This window comes from Cavia porcellus, unplaced genomic scaffold (assembly GCF_034190915.1).
Source record: "Cavia porcellus strain 051 isolate PalLab524CR breed Dunkin Hartley unplaced genomic scaffold, mCavPor4.1 scaffold_6, whole genome shotgun sequence".
Taxonomy (NCBI): Eukaryota; Metazoa; Chordata; class Mammalia; order Rodentia; family Caviidae; genus Cavia; species Cavia porcellus.
Window position 1 is genome coordinate 16385203 of NW_026947489.1, and position 18573 is coordinate 16403775.

Genomic DNA, 18573 nt, shown 5'->3' on the forward strand with positions numbered 1-18573 from the left:
TTCAATGAAAATGGAAACTCCAAAGGGATGGAGACCTTTATTCCTTTTCTGGCCCACAATGGTAAAACCCAATCAATCCCTGCTCCTACTGTGGCCACGTTCAAGACATCACCATCATGTTGCTGAAAGCAGAGTCAGGGAGGGATGTGGATGACATGCTGTAATGGAGCATTTCTGCCATATGGCACAAGAAATGAAAAAAATCTTGAGCATAATGACCCTTGAGGATGAAAAATAAAATTAGGTAAGGAGGAGTTCTGAGTATATATTCTACTGCATTTGTTTCTGGTATAAACTGAAGCTTATATATTTGACTATTTAACATTTTAATTTTTAAAATGTGTTTTAACTTTTAAGAATGGCTGTCCAATAACTGTTCTGGGCCATCTCTAGTACAGCACTGGTGTGACTAATAGTAACAGGAAGGGGCCGCAGTCACAAAACCTTGGCAAGCATGCTTACTGAAATACTATCTCTAATGTTAAGTGCTAGGTGGGTTAATCCCAAAGGCAAGACAGAACTCACTAGAATGTTGACCTGCAGGTTTGTCAAAATGCTGACAAATTGAGAGAGCTCCTTGGCTCCAAGTCAGTTTTGTGGGCCCTTGAGTTACAACTGGCTTGACGTACAAACAGCTTGGGTTATGACTGGAATTTTAGTTCTAACTTACAACTGAAATCTTGAGTTATGACCCAAATGCTGGCTGCTTGTGCTTCCAGATGGGCTCAAATACAGATTTAACCCATAAAGTGTTCTGAAAGGAATATTACAACATCCTTTCCTATATGAGGTTAATTGAGAAATCCTGGGCCAATGTCTCTCTAAGGGAACTGGGATCTGCATGAATACAGGAGAGAGACTTCAAAGGCTGTGTAGAGGAACCTGAGCCTTTAGTTGATAACTTGAGTTACAATCAAGCCTTGGGAACAAATTTAGTTTGTAAGTCAAGGGTCCATTGTTTCTTGTAACGTGTCCCTTTGGGGGTTCTCCTCCACCTCTCTTGCTTCAGATGGAGTCTGTGTGCCTATTTATAAGCTCTTACTGGTCTCTCCACCAGGCTTGATAAAACAGACCCAGGAGGACTGCAGAATGACTAAGGGACCAGTAGTTTTGGCTGCATGAGCATATTTGTTTGAGTTATATTTGAATTCAAGAAACAATAAATCCAAAATGTGGGTGGCTTATTCAAAACAGCTTTTCTTGTTCTTGTGCAAGTCCAAGCAGGCAGCTCGTACTGTTTTGGCTGTGGTTAACCCCCAAAGTCCTTAGAAATTCATATCCCTCTATATTTTCCCTTGCCATTCTTAAATTAAAACCCCTTTATTCTTGCCCATCATACCTAGATTCCAAGAAATAGATTGGAAGGATGAAAAAAGAAGTAAGTTCTAGAAATCTTCCCCATGATGCTGCTACTCACATCCCTTTGTCAGAATAGCTGCAAGGGAAGCAGAAAACACCTGTTTACTGGGCTCCTATGTGCTCAGTTGAGAATCTATTGTGGAAGAAGGGAGGGATCTGTTATGGAAGAAGGGCAAACGAGGGGCAGCTGGTAGGGTCTGCCACAGTGGGAATGGAAAAGACTGTCAGAGGTTTGCTGTGTCCCATCTCCAACTCTGCATGCCACATCTTCATTAGTTCTGCTTATGACTGTGGAGCAAAGATTGCCACAAGTCACTGATCACAAATGACCAACTTCATGACAATAAAGCTAACCAGGGAGCTGAACTTCATACCCTTGAGCTATGGATTAAAAACTGGTGGTCAGCTTAACACCAGCCGAATTAAACTGTCATGGTGCTGAGTGTAGATGGCCCGCCTGAGGACTGTTGCCAGCATAAAAAGAGATGTGGGGAGGAAGAGTCAGGCACTGTGGCTTCTCCTAAGTGTCATTGTTTGGAGTCATTTGTTCTCCTGGAGGAACTTGTGGAGTTTCTTCTTTGAAATGGATTTGGCCATTATCATTGGAGGAGCTCAGGACCTTTTTGCTGAGAGTGGCTGTGGTTCACTTTGGGGGAGTTCTGGTCCTTACTGTGAGCATCACTTCTTGGCTCTGGAGGAGAAGATGTGTATTGTTTAATCTTCAGGAGAAGCTTGTCATGCTGGCTTCCTGACATGTGTTTAAATGTTCTTATCGTTGGAGGAGCTTGGAACCTCCTTGTCACTGTGGTAAATTTTGAGGCAGCTCTCATTTATTTTGAGCACAGCTTCTTAGCTCCAGTAGAGAACCCTCAACCTACTGGCACAGCTCCTTCATCCCGTTGGCACAGATTTTCTAGCTTCCACCCCTGACCTTTGGACCTTCCTAGTGCAGATCCATAAAATGGACGATAGTCATTGTCAAGGGCTCTAGGCCTCCAGTTGGACTCATGGGAGGCATTGTTAAGGGCTCTAGATTTTCAGCTGGACTCATGCAGGACATTACTGTGGGATCCAGGCTCTTGGCTGGATTTTCTGGGTCTTAATGTTGTGGACAGATTTCCTGCACTTTCTTGTATTTAACTCTGGGTAACCATCATAAAATAATATGAATTCTGTGTCCTGTATGTAATCGTTCTCCATGCAACTTCTGACTACAATATCTTGTGCCTTCCTATTTCTTAGCTCTGTACTTTGCTGCATTTATCTCATTGTTTTTGTTTTTGGGAAACAGTACTGATATAGAGAAATGCTCCTGAAGCTCTTCCTGGAGAAGGAGCAGACTTTCCCCCCACAAAACTTCCAATTGCCTGCAGACCAGCACATGTTCTCCTGCATGTTTGGTATCCAGTTCACCCATATACACCTCACATGAAACTTGGGCACCCCCAAACCTCTCCATTGATAGGAATCACTGATTATGTATATGACTATGTGAAATTGCTACAAAGGTTTTTAAATTCTCCTTAGCTTCTGAGTTACACTTAGCATGGACCAGTAATATGCAGCTCACGGACTAAGCACTGGGCCTAGGACATTTTGAATAGTTTGGCTTGAAGTTGGCATTTGCGGTGATGTACCTCCGGGTTGAGGACTCATCCTTCCCTAGAACTATTTACAGTATGTGCTTTTGGTCTCTTTAAGTTTCAGTTTCCTTGGTGTTAAATGAAGATGATAACACTTAAGTCATGATTTTTGATAAAAATGAGCTAAAATAATACATTGAAAATACTATGCTAACTGAAACTATATAATATTATATGCATACCTTTATTATTTACGATAATACAAAAATAAGATATATATTATATGCAAAGAGAGAGAGAAAGAGCATTGTAGATATCTATGGGTGGTGAAATTTGGGTTGATTTTGGTTTTTCTTCATATATTTATCAATTTTCTACAATGTTTATAAATTACTCTGTAATCAGGAGAAAAAGCCATTAATTTGTTATGCCTATTTTCTTTGCACTGATTTTTTTGGGGGGCAGAGTTTAATATTCTTTCTCAATAGCACACTTATTTTGTAAAATTGGTTTTGCAAACAATTTCCAACCTTTTTTTAATGTTTAAAAGTGTCTACCTCAATTTCAATATTACAATTTCCAGTGGAGGAAAATAAGTCTAAAAAACTTTTCCCCCCTCCAGTTGGAAGCCTTGGAGATGTTTGAGCATTTGCGTCCTCACACTCCTCACCTGAGACGACCTCATCATCACCCTTCTGGACTTCACTGATGATTGCTCTGAGGCTCAGGAAAGCCCCACCTTCCCGAGCAAGGGAGTGCTTCAGGGAGAGGAGGTACCCCAGTTCCACAGGCAGACACAGCAGTAGGTTTACATTCTACCACTGGCCGTTCACCGTGGCTTACATTCTACTGTTGGTGATGGTATAGGAGATGACACAGAGGGTGCATTAGAATGGTGATGGAGAAGTGGGGGAGGAAACATAGGCTCCTAATCAAGATGTCTTCCCCTCCAAATCTTTACAAATACAGTTGTCTCTGATTCTTCTGAGTCCTCACACGTTGCACAGCTGTCTTTGAGAAGAATAATCCTCCCTTTGAATGCAGCTTGGAGAATACGGCATACTTTGGAATTTTTTTTTCTTTTTCACGAGTAAGAAACTTACTGAGATGGAAAAGGCAGTAATTTAAGTTTTCCTAGGTAACTTTTTAAGAGATTTGTAAAATCCAAATTGACTCAAAGTCTTCCAAGTTTTAAGAGGGCATTATGAATAATTAACAATAATTATCATTAGAACTTGTTTAGAATGACTATCTTTATGGACTAGTAGCATTGTACACTTTTGTACTATAAATATGCTTTATACATTGGAATCCCATGTATAACCAAAGCTTGGAGTAAATGTTTACCAACGGGGAGATAATTTTGGCAATTCTAAATGATTATAGAGCTTTGTGGCTCTGTGTCTGCCTTTGAGTCAACATGTTATTGGTAATAGCTATGATTTATTCACTTCCAAGTCCTTGGTCAGTGACAGAGGCTCTACTTACAGCTTTAATCCAATGGGGAAATGCAGTCCACTTTAACGTTTTCTGGAAATTCACTGAGATGACAGGAGGGTTCTGGGTGTTCTTTTGTCCGGAAAGCAGTTTAGTACATTTTTCTGAGTGGCTCTGAGATAAGCTGGGCGATTAAACCATCTATCTCCCTTGCTGGGAGCTGGACACTGGTACATGGCAGCAGCCCTCATGAGCATCTAAGTTCTGCTTACACTGAATTGCAGAAAAGGGTGTCACCTTCTCAGTACAGTGGACCATGGAGAGCAATGAGGAGGGTCAGAGCCAGGGTTTGGACCAGCAGCCCCCAAAGGCCCATGTGTTAAAGGCTTGGTGGCCAGGGTGATGGCATGAGGAGGTGCTGTGGACCTTTGGGAGGTGGAGCTTAGAGGGAGGCTCCAGGCATGACTTTGAAGGAGATTGTGGAGACAGGTCCTCTCAATATATTTCTCTATCCTTCTGTCTATCTTTCCTGGCCCTTGTTATGAAGCAGGATGCTATTATACAAGCTCCCTTCTACTGCCATTTGGACACCCAGTCTTGGACTGGAACATCTCCAAGCCACAGCTAAACAAGCCCTTTCTCTTTGTAAGTTAATCACCTCAGGTATTTTGTTGTGGTAACACAAAGCTGACTGATACAGTCAGTTTGAGTTTCTTTGTTTTCTACCAAACAGAAAAGACTGGGGCCCTCACAGACAAAAATGCTGTATAGAGGACATTTATATCCACCTAATGCCCCATAACATCTTTATCCAGACTCTCTGAGTTTTACCAGACAGACCCACTTGCTCAAATTCAGCTCTTGGTGTGAACTGAGGTTCTTAGTGATACAGGGAGAGCTCAGAAGGAATGGAAAAGTAGCAAAAGTTATAGAACTTGGAAGACTTTCTTAACCAATATATCCCTATCCCGTTTCCTCCATATGAGGAATTCTTATTTGGGCTATTTAGACAAGTTTGGTAATGTGGTGGTTCCAAACCTGTGGATCTGATCCATTATGGGTCAAAAATACTTGAAAAGAATTCTGTCTCTATTGAACATGACAACTATTTGCACTGCATTGGCATTGTGTTAAGATATAAATAATCTAGGTATGGTTTTAAGGATATTGGAGGATGTGTATAGCTTTTGTGCAAATACTATGCCATTCTATGTAAGAAGTCTGAACAAGTTCAGATTGTGGTATCCATGGGTGTCCTTAAAGCAACCCTCAAGAATTTCAAGGGACAGGTTCATTTATTTTCCAGTTGCTGGGGTCTAAGCTTTTCATCTGGCGTTTTATAATGATCTCCCAGGTTTCCAGCATTTTCATTCTACCATTCTAACTGGGTCGCTAACTTTCTAGCTCTCTTGTATTTTATAAAGCTTTTATCTTCTGTGTTGCAGTTCATTTCAAAGGGTGATAGTCACCAGTGGTTCCAGGCCTGCTGAAGGGGAATTCATCCTCCCTCCTCTGTTTTCCCCTCTGTTTGCTGGTCTCTGGGCGGGCAGAGTCCTGCCCACAGGATGAGTGCCAAGGCTGGCCTCTGGCAGAGGTGTGCCAGCACGGGAAGAAAACAAAGGCAGAGCTGCATTAATTTTAGGCTCCAGTAGGGGCATGGGTTGGGCAAGGAAATCAATGGGAAAAATGAACCTGGCAGGAAAAAGCCTTCTTTCTCTCCCTTCCCAGAATGGAACTGACTGCTGATAATGTTCGGGTGGAAATCACTAAGCGATACTTATTTCAAAATAGAGAAATTTTTAAAAGATCACATCCAACAACAACAATAACAACAAAAAATGGTTTTGGTCATTTCCAAAGCACAGCTAAAAAAGAGAATCGCCACTTTGTTTTTTCTTTGCGTGGCATGATATCAGATTGGACCCAGGGTGAGAGCACACAGCCAGCCATTGTGAGAACCAGATGCTTTGAATGAGGTAGGAATTATCATTCTGAGTTCACTGCAGCCATCTGAAAGGATAAACTCTTAAGTGTCAATAGTATTGATGATAAATCATAATTCCCTAGCTAATAGAAGGCCATTCTACAGTTCTGCTTTCAGAATCCAGTAAAGAGAGGGATTCCTTTGCAAGTGGTATTCTTGTCCCCTGAGAAAATACAATTATCGGTATTTTGAGGAAAGGTGTGGACAGTTTGGAGTTCTGAAAATAGTCTTGGCAGAATGGATTCTTCTTCTGTTGCGGTTTTCTCACAATTTGTGAATGTATTGGAAGTTCCACAAAAGGGGAGTTTTTTTCTTTTTTATCAATCATTTGGTTTCCTTTTATGGTGAATTATTTTCTTCTGATTTGGGAAACTTTTATTGTCCTGCTGTAATAGCCTAGGGGAGCCACCAGGTGGCATCATGCTAGTGCAGGGCCCCAGGAATGAGAGATTTGCTGGGCTGATCAGTGTTAGGTAGATTCTGTGCCACGGAAAGGTCAGAGGACAAAGTGCAAAGGGAAACCACAGCCCAGAGGGCAAGGATAGTGCGTTTTGCTTAGTGACTGATCTGTATTAGATTCACAGAAGCCAGTGAAGCCAGTTGTATTCGCCATGTAGGGGACAAACCGGGGGCGTGGGGTTAGCGGTGCGGAAATCAGTATTCAAGGCAAAACAAACACACAAACAAACAAACAAAAAAAGGGACAGGAGCATGCATTACCAAAAATTGGCTGGAAAATCCAGGTAATCTCGCAGAAAGGTCCTTTAATATACATTCCTTCTTGCCTTGGGGAAGAAATTGTAATGTGGGCATTTCTTCAAATGATCAATAATGAAAATCAATAACACACTGACACTTTCCACTAGCCCTGATTTGGGTATAACCAGAATACGTGTGCATTTCTTGCCATTTCGATTTAAAAGATAAAAAATATAAATTGTCTCCACTTTGGTCAGTTATCTGCCCCTGAATGCCTCCTCATCTCTAATGGAAGGTAAATAAAACAGCAGACCCACTTCTTAGAGGAGAAGGAGGGTGACATGTATGTGGCATTTGTGTCCTTGAAGCTCGTGCACTAGGTAGCTATGAAGTATCTTCCCTGATGTACCTAGCACTGCGGCTAGTGCTCTAGTGGTTAAGAAACAGAAGTCATAGCTTTCCCCAGGGCTTTGCAAAATATCCCCCATTCCATTGTGAGGTGGCACTTGTTACTTGGCGCACAGGGTAGCTGCGTCCAGCCCAGCCCAGCCCCTCATTAACTTAATGGATTCCTGTAGTCAGTCCTCCGGGGATGCAGAGCTGAGGCTCCTGAGACTCGCGGGAAGTGTGGGTGTATTTATAAATGTGTCTCCCATTACGCCCAGGTTTGGAAGCCAGGGTGCTCTGCTCCTGACGCATGCACAGAGAAAGTGAGCACCGTGCTGAGGAGCTGTCATCTTTGTTCATTCATTTATGCTCTTCCAAAGCTTTGCTTCCTGAGAAGAGAGAGCTGGTTAACAGGTATGCCCTGTGTCTGTCCTGGCCTCCTCGCTGGCTGCATGGCTTTGACTGTTGTAGCAAAGACGGACTGCTTTCAGGTCCCCTGTATGGGTAGTTGACTTTGCTTAGGGGAAGCTCTTCTGCATATTCAAATGCAATGACTCTGTTTTTACCAGCTGCCTCTAAGTGGAATCCCACCTCATCAATGTATAGCCCAAGTTTAATCCGAGGCACAAAAATATTTACTTGGGCCAGGGAAGTGTTTAAAAGCATTTTTTAAAAAAAATTTATTTAAAAGGAAAAAGAGGAAAACACAAAACAATACAAAGCGGTGTAAGGGTACAAGTAATACAGAACTACAAAACAACAACAACAACAACAAAAAAACACCCCCCCCAAAAAAAAAACAGTAAGAAATCACCAGTTAATAGATTACATATTATCATCTTAGAGATAGTTGCTCAAATCACAGTATCAAAGCATACAAAGTGGACAAACAGTGAAACTGCAAACAGTTGTGTTCAATGATCCAACCAAAAACATTAACACCCCTAAACTCCTTAACACCCCTAAACACACTTGCTGTTGTATCCTTTAGAGCTCTTTTTTTCCCTCTCTTTTTTACAACAAAATTTACACATTTTGGGTTTTATTACTCCTTAGTTCTTATTAATTTTTTGGGGGGGGAGAGAATAAAGTCAAATATGGCAAAACAAAGCTGTCAATCAAAACCAAGGATAGACATAGCACATGATGTAAAACAGAGTACAAGGTTATCAACAATGGTTATCAACGATGTCTCTTGTTTCCTTAAAAAGAATTGTCTATCTCATTAGATATTATAAAGTTGAAAAAAACAGTAGAGAACAAGACCAATAAAACTTAAGCATTGTAAAAATTACAGGACTTCCAAAGGAGATAATAGTCAAACCAGAATGGGCATCTTAGTGAATCTTATTGCCTTCAAAGTAGTTGCCTATACCCTCAAACTGGATACTATCATACAGAATGGAACAGAGTCTAGTCAGTCAAAACAAGATCATGGGAGTATTACAGGACTTCAAAACAAGTTAATAGTAAATCACAAAAAGTTACTATTATATATCCTGCTAATTTTTTTAATTTTTCCCCTTAATTAAAACAAACATAAGAAATAACTAAATAATTTTTTAAAGAATAAGGGAGAGATTGAGATAAAACAGGACATAACAATATAACAATACAGGTCGAAGCATGACTGTTTCAGCAACCTAGTGCTTCACCACCAAATAACCCGACTTAATAGTAGTTACCATAGTGTCTGTCTTTTTCCTTGAAATATTTGAATAAAACTTCATATACTGTAGCTTCAAATATTTCCATATCAAGAAGTCCAGAATAAAGCCTTTCCAATTAATAAGTGAAAACTGTATAAGGCTTCCGGGCCACATAATGGGGAATCATGATTACGACATATTTTTATATATTTGAATCATTACTTACATTAGGGAAACTATTCGGTATTCACACATGCGAGATTGGTTTAAAAGCATTTTTGAATCTGATAGTCATTTGTGAGTCACTGATATTCCAGTCCTTGGCAATGTCAGCTGCGTGTGATTTACTGCCTGTGATCTCTGTCCCACTCAAGGAGCACAAGATCAGTATGAACCCCAAGCGTTTGTAATCCAGAGGGTGGGGGTCGAGCTCACAGAGTGTTCCTAGGAGGGTAAGTTGCAGTGATTTTTGTGGTCCCCTGGCTTTGTTATATGGGGGAACTGTTAGGGCTGATTGGGTCCTGTGAGAACAGGATTGTGCAAACCTAGGATTAGGAGGCCTGCTTCTTTGCACAGCCCCTGGGAGTGGGAGCAGCAGAGGGCCTTCCCACTGCCAGGAGTGCAGGACCCTGGCTGATCTACAAGGCGGGATCAAAGTACACAGCGAACATTTAAATGAAAGCAATGATTACAGTGAAAGACATTACCATTGTTTCCCCTCAAAATACTTTACCTTATCGAACATAATTAGCCCGTCATTCTTACCACTTTCTGCAGCAGCTCTGGAAGTCCTCTTCCGTGAGGTCTCTACAAAGGATGACTGAAAATATGGTGAATCCTGCAGCCCAGTGACACCCAACCAAAAAGCAGGCTCTTAAAAACATCAAGGTGTCCTCCTCCAGTTTAATCACTGTGTGATTTCTGGCTCTTCTAAAGCCAAAAAGAGCACGGAAGGTAAATGTATTGAACACACTCAGGCCATTGAAGAAGCCATGGCATTCCAGCTCTTTCCTAAGAGGACTCTCGGAACTGCTTCAGAAAATGACAAGAACATTGGAACAAGTGAGCTGGAAGGGAGGGGCCTATCCTGAGGGAGATTAACGGTGATGTGTCTTTTATTGTAAGAGATTTAAAAACATTTAAACACTCATCATGTTTATGGATTGCATCCCATAACAAGTGTGTTACATGGAGAAACAGTGGAAACATTTCAAAAAATAACAAGTCTTTAAGAAGGACATGTCCTTCAGTCCATCTATTCTGCCATGTCCAGGGATCTTTTTGTTTTTTGAGACAGAGTCTCACTGTATAGTTCAAGATGGCCTTGAACTCACTTTGTAGCCCAGGCTGGACTTGAATTTGCAACAATACACCAGTCTCAGCCTCCGAAGTGCTGGAAATGTAGGCATGCACCACCCTGCCCGGCTCTTATGTCTAGGAATCTTTCCCTAAAGGAATATATAAATAAATATGGAGGTTTTGGGTACAAGCATATCCAAAGCAGCATCATTTATAAGAATGAAAATTTATACAGCCCAGGATCCAACAATAAGTCCCTGTGGATAAATTGTATGAGAGCTAATCAGTGGAATACTACACAGTCACTAACACTGACATACAGATGATTTTGAGAGCCTAGAAGTCTGTTTACGTTTTAGTAAACTGAGATTTTATAATAGCAGTAGCACCCAGTCATGTCTGCTCCTGGTGTTCATAGCTTCGGGTAATTTGTTTCCAACTCATAGCCTACAGCAGCACTGAGAGGATGTCAGCTCCATGACTTGTTAAAGATTCTGTGATTTTGGCCTTGCTGAAACAGTCTCTTGACTTCTTGATGATGAATTGATGGAGCCACTTTCCATGTTGGAGAAGTACCATGGCAAGAAACTAAGGGTGGCCTCCAGGCAGCAACCATGGGGAGACTGAGGCTTCCAGATCCTGCCAACAGTGACTACGCAGGTTTGGAGGCAGATCTTTCCATGTGTGTGTGCAGGTGGGTATTCAGTTCTAGACTACATCTTGATTGAATGCATGTGAGAGACCTTCCTAAAGAGAATTCAAGCTGGGCATGTACTTATAATCCCAGCACTCTGGGAAGCTGAGGCAGGAGGCTCGCAATTTGGAATCCAGCCTGCACAATTTAGCAAGACCCTATGTCAGGATAAAAATAAAAATGGTCAAAGATATAGTTCACTGGGAAGGCTATGGGTTCAACCTCCAGTACAAAAGGAGAGTGAGAAGGAGAAGGAAAAGGAGCATGAGGATAAGGATGAGGAGGAGGAGGAGAGGAAGAAGGAGAAAAATAAGAGGAGGAGCAGAAGGAGATGGAAGAAGAAGAAGAAGAAGAAGAAGAAGAAGAAGAAGAAGAAGAAGAAGAAGAAGAAGAAGAAGAAGAAGAGAATTCAATTTAGTCATGCCCAGATATCCATCACACAGGAGTGAGATAGTGCCTTGTTTTAAGCTACTAAATTTGCAGTCCTTGGCCACATAGTAAGAGATAACCGATAGCTGAGGCCAGAGTTCTCAGTCTTTCTACTACATAGTATCGTGTCTTTGGGGATGGATGGCATAAATGTAGCATTTTCTAAAATGTCTGAGGAATACATATCACTTAAGTGTGATACCGGAAGAAGCTTCTATTTATTCTGGTGAAAAAATGGAGATTTTGACACTGTCACTGAATAAACAGGACGGTGACTTAACAGTTTACGATTTATTTGGCTGATTCCACATACTTATGACGGAGGTATCTGGTCTCCAAGGCACATTCTGTATTTACGGCGTGTGGGGAGAATGTTGTGATTTAAGTTGACTTTAATTCACATTTTTTTCTTTCTCTGTGTTGCAGGTCAATTCTCTGGGAGCAAATGGGGTTTAGTTTACAAGATGCTTATTACTGTAATACCAGGGATTGAAGCCAGGCCTTTGCACTGGCTACTTCTCCAGCCCTTTTTAGATTTTTCTATTTTTTGTTTTTGAGAGAGTCTTACTAAGTTGCTAAGGGTGAATTAAAATTTGCCATCCTCTTGCCTCAGCCTTGCAGAGTGCTAGGATTACCGGTTTGAGTCACTGGACCTGGCTTAACATGGTGCCTTAAGTGGCCAAGCTCTAGTGGCCCTACCTCGCTCAGCCACTGGACCCAGGCTGCCCCAGGAAGGCAGTGGTCTCTGGCCAGCAGCTGGAGGTTACCTGGTCACTGCATTACTTGCAGTGGGCAGCATTTCCCTTCTTGAAGGGGGCCTTGTGTGGCACAGAACTGTAGGGGCCACTGTGGAAGGGAAGGAAGGGAAGCCAAGCTGGGCTGGGTGGAGGGAGGAGTTGAGTTGCTCTGTGGCGGTAAGGAAAGTTCACCCAACCACACAGGGAAGTCTTACTTGTATTTGACCCTCACTGGGATGGGTTCCTGTTTGTGCGCTGCTCTGGGGAGGGCAAGCCCTTGGGTGAGGTTGCTCTGCATGGCCAGGACAAACCTGAAGGAGCAGATGGCTTGCACACTACATCTCAGCAAGAATTCTTCCTCCTGTGGGGGTCTGGGTGGACGTCTCTGTGCCCCCAGCCCACCACCTCTTGGATTCTCTTCTTTGAGTGCATCCTGGGATCAGCTTCGGTGAGATTCCAGGGAACCTTATCCATGTCCAAGGAAAACAGAGGAGAAAAATTCCTAAGAGGTTCCTTCACTGTTTCCTGTGGCCTAGTCTCCTTGTCTGCCACTCCCACATTGCTCCTCATTACAATAAATTCCTGGTCCTAGCATCCAGGTGCCCTCAGTAAGCCATTCTTGGACCAGTTCCTTCTCTGTTGGCCCTGGCTTGCAGAGCAGAGCCATATCTGGATATCTTAGGACATCTTAAGAAATGGGGCCTTGTTTGAGTCTTCCTTAGCACATCTGTTAAACAGAACATCTGTACACTGAAGTCTTCCCATGGTATAGCCTCCCAGCCGGCCTGCTTCTCAAAGCCTTATAAATCCTTTCTCTGGTACCTGCCCTGAAGTTCTGGTAACTCTGTTTACTTAGCATGAACTGTCTGTCACTTTGCTTCTGTGTTTCTACGTGTCATCTTGGTTGCAAGTTTGCATCATTGCTTGGGGTCCCTGAAAGTGAGCATTTCGTGAGAGTGCTCCCAGATCAAACTTTACTCATCCACTCTTATGTTCACCCTGATCTCAGTGACCATGAATCCTCTCTGATTCCTTCCTATCAGCACTCACGGGCTAGGGCTTGAGGGCTCTTTGGTGTGGAACTCATTTCTTGTCTTACCTGGAATCAAGGTTTAGCCTAAAATATCTTCCTACTTCCAAAATCTTTTATATTCTGAGCTGGGATTTTGGGGAGGTGACTGGATCATGGAGATGTGATGGAGATGGAGAGGTGATAGTCATCACTGCATTCATCCGTGACTGAGTCTGTGGCTGAATGAGCTGTGAGGAGGTGGGCCTGGGTGGATATGGGTCACTGGGGCTGGGACTGGAAGGATGTATTTTTTTTCCAACTCTTCCCTCCTCTCCTCTCTCTCTTTCTTGGCTGCCTGGAGTGAGAGCTTAGAATCAGCCAACCATGGACAGAACCCACTGGAGACCATGAGCCAATGAACCTCTCTTCCTTTAAGTTATGGGTGGCAGATATGTTGTTCCAGTGACAGGAAAGTCACTAATATGGTACTAGGTCAACCACAGCGTTATGTCATAACTTAACTTTACCAATCAGCCTGATGCCAGGAAGAAAGGAGGAGATGGACCCTGAATGTGTGTACTGCACTGTGGAGAAGTAGCTTCTGTGTTAGGCTTTACAAGGGAGGGTTAAGACTTTGCTGTAGCTCCCGAGTGTTCAGAAGCATCTGGGAATCAAAATCCCAGAGGCATCTGTGTATATATCTTCAACTGGGCTGACATTTCCCCTGTCCAGCAGCCCTAGGAGGTAGCACCATCCTTAGAGAAGACAGCAAGTGGCTGAAAGTTATGATGTCCCAGTGAGGTGTTGACTTGTCCATGCTGGGATCAATTTTGGACTTTTTTTTTTTAAACTGGCTCAGATTCATGCAGGCCCCTTGGGTTGTTCCCTTTGTAAGTCACATTTATTAACTTGAAACAATCAGAGAGAAATGGTGTCAATCTTTTTTCTTCTGCTCATTTGTGAAAGTGCTTATGGGAGGGGATTAGTGGAAGGCATTTGGTTTTGAAGATGTAAAGACCAGCCTCAGGCTTCATCAGGGCTCTGTCTAATAGCAGCTCTTCTCCAATAAGAAAAATCACCTTTGACAAGGGGCTTTGAGTAGTAACTAGAGAATTTTGTTTCTTTCCGATAATTATGAGAAACAAGCCCAGTTCAAAGAACAACTTGAAAAATTGTGGAAGGTCTGTCTGGGGAAGGGAAGTCACCATAGGATTTGGCGACAGTCAGTCTGAGCAGTAAGTGGGTTAATGTGAGACCTTGGGCAGGTTATTGATACACTCTGAAATTCACTTTCTTCCTCTAAATAGTAAAAATCCTGGCTGTGGTTCATTTTTCAGTCCTATTTCATACCAAATGTCCTTGGATGGGCTGTCAGTGTCTTTTCTGTTCTTCTTCTGTGCTCATTCATTCTTCCACTGATCCAAGACAGTAGCATCACCCCCCACCCCATTCCTCTGAAATGGCTTCTGTTGCTCGTAACGTTGGCCTCCGTCTTGCCAGGTGATGGACCCACTTTACTGCCTTTATCCTAGAACTCCCAGGAGCATCCACACTGGCCAGACAGTGCCCTCTCTGAGTGGGCCCTTCTCTGATTTCTTCACCATCTATTTCCATTCTGGCCAACCAGAATCTATCTTTTCTACCTACATGCTTACATGGAGGGTCTAAGGTTTTCAGTGCCATCTTTAAACCAAGAACTTCTGCACTGAGAGTGCCAACCTCAATGTTGGGCCTGAATTCCAGTCTTAGATGGTCACCTGCCTACCTCACATCTCCACTTGAATGTGCCACCTGCACCTCACACATAACTCTGACTTTTTTCCTGACTGTGCTAGAATATCTGTCAATACCACGCTTCCCTTTCGTGCTCTTTTTCCTATCACAAGGACTAGGAATTTTCCAGAACTCCTATGAGTGCCCACTCTAAATCCCACCACAAAAAGCACTTGTATAAGATTTGGAGAGAAGATGAGCAACAGAAATGAAATAGCTGCTACTCTCGGACTTTAGCAAGTGACAGATTTTGCAGTGGCCTTGAGCAATTTTCAAACTCATCTACCTTTGAAGCCGAAATTATCCCAAGAGGTTTCGTGAACACACTGCAGCTTCTTTCCTTACTGAAAGGAGAGGAACGAGCTGTGAGGAGCGCCTGCCCTGAGCCCTGCTCCTTTCCTCTTTCAAGGGTGTAATAGGCACCTACCACCTCTCTTCCCTAAAACTCACACAACTCTTTTACTTTTGGATATATCCTCTAAACCACTGGTCCTCAAACATTTCCATGTTTCATAAATGGAAAGCTGTTAAAAGAGATTGTGGCACCCAACACAGGGCTTCAGGTCAGCCGCTCTCAGGTGGGACCGAGTGGTGCTCATGACACTGGCCCAGCGGCTACACTTTGAGAAACACTGATCTAAGCCCTTGCCAACCATAGATGGTCTCACGGTCTATGCAGTTTCTTGGATCAAAAACTCAGGAGTTCTGCTTGATTCTTCTCTTTTCTTCATGATGATGGCCAAGATTTTGGTTATTTAAACAAAGAACCAAAATTTCAGAGAATTTAGGTAGCTTGATCAAGGTGTCATAGTAGTGGGTGGCGTGTCAACACATTTACCTCCAAGGGTGACTGTCACTAATTCCTGTGCTAGCTTTCTCTGCTAGGCAATGTTTTAGTTGGAAAAATGAGATCATACATATATGTCTTTTTTAATGAAGCTTAAAGAAGAATCTCCAGCTGAGATAAGTCAGAGGTTTAATGAGTGCGGGACTGGTATATTCATACAGGAGATCTGAAAGTTGTTTGATTAGAGAAGTATGACAGGAAGGTTGAACAGGTTTGGGAGAGCTGTTTGAGATTTGAGCTCACAATTTAAAGTAGGTCTAATCTGCAGGGATGTGGGATTTTCTCCAACAATGCTTACATGGACTATGATAGCTGTGGGATAGATTTTCAGAAATGGTGTGCATTTTACATTATGGTGATCAATGTCAAGGAGCCATGCCAAGTTACTTCCCCATCCCATTGTGTTTGTCCTCAATCACGAATACAGCATAATATCAAATGTGTTCTTCTTCGCCATCTGCTAGGTGGGAAAAAGTGATATTTTGCTGTTTTTAAATGGACAGCATTTAATTATGTGTGAGAGTGAACATCTTTTCCTGTGCTGCTTCTGTGAGCTTTCTGTTTATGATGGGGACACTTCTTAGGAATTTAGGGTAGTCATTAAAGGGAAATATGTATTTTGCCTAAACCACTGAAAAAATGCATGATGTTGATGGGGAGAGCTTAATACCTAGGTTTTGAACACTGGCATCAGAAGAGTGGCCTCCTGGAGAATAATAATTCTTCTGTAGTGGCTGGAAACATCACATCTAGATCACTGCTTCGTATAAAAATATTCTCGCCCCACCCTATCCTTCCACCTAACCTGAGCCCTGTACTCTGAGTCCCAGTGCCCAGCCCTGGACTCTCATATCTACCATGAGTGAAATTTTATCTGTGTCACAGTTCTGGGGAAATACTGAAAAGAAAGGAAAAGCAATGAATAAAAAAATGATAAAATAAATCCTTTTGTTTATAGGTTCAGGGAAACTGTGCGTCAGAATTATGCATTCGGCAGCCTGGAAATGATACTAGTGAATGAAAAACTTATGAATCATAAGCTTTTCAACCCACTGTACAACTCCTCAAGAGAAAATAAGACTCCTAAATCTAATAAATTTGTCTAAACTGAGACTCGTGGTGCGTGTCTGTATACACTAACTTTTAAACCACACAACCGCCCATGCACATTGTACTGTGCCAAATTTTTAAGCTTGAGTGAGAAAGAGGAATCTTTTGTATTTTTGAGGAGATAGCATACACACGCGATCTACGCAAAGAGGATGTGGGAATCACTCTAAGCCCATACTTGGAGTGCCGTGCATGGTACCTACATTGGAGAGAGAGCACAGGGTGTTGGGATAAGAAGCTGGTGCAGGGACAGGGGCCTGTGCTGAGGCTGGGCCTGTGATCCGAGGGGTCCAGGCTTGCTGAGTGTTGCAGTGTCTTCCCATGTGACTGGATGCCTGTTTTATCCTTAGGGTTCTTGAAAGGTGAGCGGAATGTCACCTAGCATTGGAGTGGTAGCTGATATTTGATGTTTAAAGGATACTTTGTGAACTCTGGCTCCTGGTGTGTGATTCCAAAGGTAGGTGAGATCCAACTGGAAATGCACCCTCCCCAGAGCAGTATTTATCTTATTAATAATGTAGGCTGTGCCTCTGTCTATGAAGAAGAGTGATCTCTGCCCAAAGCAGTTCTAAGGTGCCTCCTGCACGTACCGTGTTGAGGCTCTTGTATTTAATCTCATTCACCCTTGACAGATACCTGATAAGCCTCGCTATAATTCAGATGACAAAATTGAGAAACAGAAAGGTTGTGTGGCCTCCCCAAGGCTCCAGATGGTGAGTAGAAAAGCTGGGTGTTGTGAACTGAATGCTTGGGTCCCTCACATTCATGTGTGAGAGCCTGACCCTCAGTGCAGTGTGTAGGGCAAGGAGATGGGCTCTGGGAGATGACTGGGTTTAGATGGGATCAGGAGACTGGATTATTGATTAGAAGCAGACACCGCGGAGCTGGCCTTCTCTCTCTCCCTTGTTAGCACACATTCAGAAGGTGACTGGAAGCCAGGAAGAATACTCCCATAAGAACCAGACATGATGGCACCCCAATCTCAGACTCCAGAACAGTGACAGAACAAATTCTTCTTAAGTCTCCCCAATCTCTAAATATCACGTGACACTGAATGACAGCTTGAGCTAAGACACTGGGTTTCCACCCACTATGATCAGATAGCAGCATCCCTGCTCTTTCTGGTGTCCTGTGTCACTTCTCTAGGATGGTCTTTGAGTTCACTGTGATCCTCTGCTAAATTATCCCACAATAATGGCAAAGCGACAGGTAGTGGAGCCCACGCAAATCTCTCTGAGAAATCTGCCATGCTTTCTGGTCTAATTCTGGTATTTAAACTTGTTACAAGTGTCCTGTTCAAAAGTCAAAAGAAGACATCTAATTCCCTTCCTTTGAAAGACCAGAGCTTATGCCCAATGATTCATTATCCCCAGAAGTTTTACTATTATACTGTGCTCCTGGGTTCTTCAAAGCTCTGTTTCTTAGAAATGATGGAAACATAGGAATTTCCTCATACAGAGAAGTTCTTTCACCATTCACTCTTTTTGCCTTTGAGAAACAGACTTGGTGGAAAGCATACACAAGGCTTGTTCTAGCTGATCACACATTTGTCGAACATCCAAAGGTTAAACCAT